Genomic DNA, 5113 nt, shown 5'->3' with positions numbered 1-5113 from the left:
TTTTATTAAATGACCCTGACCTATGCAAGTAGATCAGGGTAAAATTTTGAATTCAGGGGTGTTGCGGGATGCTGCAGGCTCTGACTGCCTTGTTTACTTGTTGGTTTATTGGCTTCATCATTGGTTTGTAAGCATAATTACACAACTACTGGTGAACTAATATAGATGACACTTGGTCAGTATGCAAGAATAGATCTCATTATGTGGATTTCATATTTTTGGTTTTGTGACCATTATATTTAATTTTGCTTAACTGAGGCCTTATGCCTACATGCAATGACAGCTATACTACCATTTGCCATCATCTTAGATGGATAGATAGGGTTTTAAGGGGTGTTAAATCCTTCTCCCCACAGGTTTGTCTTTGCCGCATGTTGTTCCATCACAACAGTAACTACCAGCAGGAGGACCGATGCTCTGAGAGCCTCCCATGAGGCTCACATTCCTCACCACGACCTCTCATTGGAGGCTGTGAGTGATCCACAGCTTTCGAGGTTGTGCTCCGCTCATAAGTAAAGAAACAAATACATTTCACATTCCCAGCGGTGTACACACCACCATGCTCACATCCATTGTGCCCACACATGTGTGAAATTAAAGCCATCACGACCTTACATCTGACTGAGGATGCTATTTCTCCTGATAAAACATTTTGGCTGCAGAAGCATCAGCGAGGACAAATTTTCCTTGGTTTGATGGGCTGCAAGTCACGAGGGTAATAGCAGCAACATGAATCTACATGTTCTGTAGGCGGTGTCAACAGATAGAAATACGTGTGTGTGTGTGTGTGTGTGTGTGTATACACGGGTACACAAACGCACTTATGTGCGTGTATGAGTATCCATATTCATTAGAAGTGTGAAGGGGAAACCGATAATGACTGTGTCAGTCAAGATTAAAGAGACTGACCTTTGGTGAGTTCAGGTGGAGCTGTGTGTGTGTGTGTGTGTGTGTGTGTGTGTGTGTGTGTGTGTGTGTGTGTGTGTGTGTGTGTGTGTGTGTGTGTGTGTTTGGGGGGATGGATAAAGACAAAACGGAGGCAGAAATGGGAAAAAACAGGCTATGATTGTCACGGCTGAGCACGACTGGCATGGGGAACCCAAAAGCACGACAGACAAACCTGGCAGGTCAAGAGTCTCAGAGCAGGTTTAATAGAGATCAGGTACCAAATAATCAGTCCGATAGGCAGAGGTATCCAAAAACGACAGGCTAAAGGTAGAGTCCAGAATCCAGCAGGGTCAGGCACGAAACAACCAACAAACCAGGCAGACGAATCAGATGAGGAGCAGACAACAGGCTGGGTCGAGAGAGCAGACTGGATTCATACACGGTCCCCAAAGCAGGCAGGATACGAAGGCTGGAGAGTCAGGGCGAACACTAAACAATCTGGCAGAGTACTGAAAGCAGAGCTGGGTATATGTAGAGTGGAGACAGGTTAGGGAGTGGCTGCAGGTGTGTGGAGAGACAGCAGGTGCAGGGAATGAACTGACTGAGGATGAGACAGGATCTGGAATGATATGAGTTGTTAGTGGCAGGAAAATAAATAGGAAAATCATAGGACAGAGACGTGACAATAATACACGGTCACATTTGTGTTTGCATCAAGAATTACTGAATATATTTCTGAATATAATTACTGAATATATTACTGAATATAATTACTTTATACATTCTATTTCCATTGGTACATATATTGGTACTGTTTGTTTATTTACCCATAAGTTGAAGAAGGAGAGGAGGAAAGTGTGTTTGTAGGAAGAGAGAGAAGAGGAACGCCAAGAGTATAGGACTGAGAATAGGGACGTTGAATGTTGCAACTATAACAGGAAAAGGTAGAAGGTTGGTTGACATGATGCAGAGAAGGAAGGTAGACATACTGTGTGTCCAGGAGACCAGGTGGAAAGGTAGCAAGGCTAGAAGTTTAGGAGCAGGGTTCTAGTTGTTCTATCATGGTGTAGATAGGAAGAGAAATGAAGTAGGAGTTATCTTGAAGGAGGAGATTGTTAGGAATGTCCTGGAGGTAAAAAGAGTGTCAGATAGAGTGATGACTCTGAAGCTAGAAATCGAAGGTGCGATGTTCAACGTTGTTAGTGGGTATGCTCCACAGGTAGGATGTGAGCTGGAGGAGAAGGAGAAATTCTGGTTGGACTTTGATGAAGTGATGCAGAGCATACCTAGAAGTGAGAGACTTGTCATTGGTGCAGACTTCAATGGACATGTTGGTGCAGGAAACAGAGGTGATGAGGAGGTGATGGGCAGGTTTGGTGTCCATGAGAGGAATGTAGAAAGACAGATGGGAGTTGACTTTGCAAAAAGGATGGAAATGGCTGTAGTGAATACTTTCTTCCAGAAGAGGCAGGAACATAGGGTGACCTATAAGAGTGGCGGTAGGAGCACACAGGTAGACTACATCTTGTGTAGACGGTGTAATCTGAAGGAGATCAGTGACTGCAAAGTAGTGGTAGGTGAGAGTGTAGCCAAACAGCATAGGATGGTGGTGTGTAGGATGACTGTGGTAGTGAGGAAGATGAAGAGGGAAAAGGCAGAGCAGAAGAGGAAATGGTGGAAGCTGAAAAAGGAAGAGTGTTGCATGACTTTTAGGAAGGAGTTAAGACAGGCTCTGGGTGGTCAGGAGGTGCTCCTAGATGACAAATACAGCTAATGTGATCAGGGAGACAGGTAGGAGAGTACTTGGTGTGTCATCGGAAGGAAAGTAGATAAGGATACTTGGTGGTGGAATGAGGAGGTACAGGAGTGTATACAGAGAAAGAGGTTAGCTAAGAAGAAGTGGGACACTGAGAAGACTGATGAGAGTAGACAGGAGTACAGGGAGATGCAGCATAAGGTGAAGGTAGAGGTAGCAAAGGCCAAACAAGGAGCTTATGATGACTTGTATGCTAAGTTGGACAGTAAGGAGGGAGAGATGATCTATACAGGTTGGCAAGACAGAGTGACAGAGATGGGAAAGACGTGCAGCAGGTTAGGGTGATTAAGGATAGGGATGGAAGTCTATTGACAGGGGCCAGTAGTGTGATGGGATGATGGAAAGAGCACTTTGAAGAGTTGATGAACGTGGAAAATGACAGAGAACAAAGACTAGAAGAGGTGACTGCTGTGGACCAGGAAGTACCAAGGATTAGTCAGGATGAAGTGAGGAGGGCATTGAAGAGGATGAAGAGTGGAAAGGCAATCGGTCCTGATGATATACCTGTAGAGGTATGGAAGTGTCTAGGAGAGGTGGCAGTAGAATTTCTGACTGGGTTGTTCAACAGGATCTTAGATGGTGAGAAGATGCCTGAGGAATGGAGGAGAAGTGTGCTGGTACCCACTTTTAAGAACAAGGGAGACATGCAGAGTTGTGGCAACTACAGAGGAATAAAGCTGATGATCCATACAATGAAGCTATGAGAAAGAGTAGTGGAAGCTAGACTAAGGGCAGAAGTGAACATTTGTGAGCAGCAGTATGGTTTCATGCCAAAAAAGAGTACTACAGATGCATTATTTGCTTTGAGGATGTTGATAGAGAAGTACAGAGAAGGCCAAACAGAGCTGCATTGTGTTTTATACATCTGAGGAAAGCTTATGACAGGGTGCCCAGAGAGGAACTGTGGTATTGTATGAAGAAGTCTTGAGTGGCAGAGAAGTATGTTAGAGCGGTGCAGGACATGTATGAGGACTGTAGGACAGTGGTGAGGTGTGCTGTAGGTGTGACAGAGGAGTTCAAGGTGGAGGTGGGACTGCATCAGGGATCAGCTCTGAGCCCCTTCTTGTTCGCTATGGTGATGGACAGGCTGACAGACGAGGTTAGACAGGAATCTCCATGGACTATGATGTTTGCAGATGACATTGTGATCTGTAGTGAGAGCAGGGAAGAGGTGGAGGAGAAGCTAGAGAGGTGGAGGTTTGTCCTGGAAAGGAGAGGAATGAAGGTTAGCTGCAGTAAGACAGAGTACATGTGTGTGAATGAGAGGGACCCAAGTGGAAGAGTGAGGTTACAGGGAGAAGAGATCAAGAAGGTGGAGGATTTTAAGTACTTAGGGTCAACAGTCCAGAGCAATGGAGAGTGTGGAAAAAAGGTAAAGAAACGTGTACAGGCAGGATGGAACGGGTGGAGGAAAGTGTCAGGTGTGATGTGTGATAGAAGAGTGTCAGCTAAAATGAAAGGAAAGGTGTACAAAACTGTGGTGAGACCAGTGATGTTGTTTGGTCTAGAGACAGTGTCACTGAGGAAAAGACAGGAGGCAGAGCTGGAGGTAGCAGAGATGAAGATGCTGGGGTTCTCTTTCGGAGTGACCAGGAAGGATAAGATCAGGAATGAGTACATTAGAGGGACAGCACATGTTAGAGGTTTTGGAGATAAAGTCAGAGAGGCCAGACTGAGATGGTTTGGACATGTCCAGAGGAGAGATAGTGAATATATAGGTAGAACGATGCTGAGTTTTGAACTGCCAGGCAGGAGGCCTAGAGGAAGACCAAAGAGGAGGTTTATGGATGTAGTGAAAGAGGACATGAAGGTAGTTGGTGTGAGAGAAGAGGAAGCAGAAGACAGGGTTAGATGGGGCAATTGATTCGCTGTGGCGACCCTGAAGTGAAAAGCCGAAAGGAAAAGAAGAAGAAGACGAATTTGATGTATTCATTGTATATAAATAACTTTGGAAATTCCTATGATTTAATGTAACTTTAATGTGGAATTAAAAACATGTATTTTACAGTCTGCTCCATAATTTAAATTAGATTAGATCTACTTTAATGATCCCAAACTGGGCAATTCACAATACAGTTGAGGCTGGTGAAAAAGGGTCTATTCTGGGAGCAGTTAATGGAGCTTAAACTGGAATTACACACAGAGATTGTCAGAATGACATTTCTGTTCCATCAGAGGCACTTTGGCACTCAGATAATCAAGGAGCCTGTATGTTTGTCTCAGTTGGCTAAGAGGATGAACAGGGCGGTCATTATTTTGGGATGAGAGTACAGAAAAGGAGACCGGACAAAAAAGTAAAATTTGTTTCTTCTATACTAATGGATACAGCAACTGATGTAAATAAGAGTTTAATTATACAGTGGTACCTCTACTTAAGAATGTCTCTACATGTGAAATTTTCTACTTATG

The sequence above is a fragment of the Antennarius striatus genome, chromosome 1, assembly GCF_040054535.1.
Source record: "Antennarius striatus isolate MH-2024 chromosome 1, ASM4005453v1, whole genome shotgun sequence".
Lineage (NCBI taxonomy): Eukaryota > Metazoa > Chordata > Actinopteri > Lophiiformes > Antennariidae > Antennarius > Antennarius striatus.
This window is presented reverse-complemented; position numbering follows the sequence as displayed.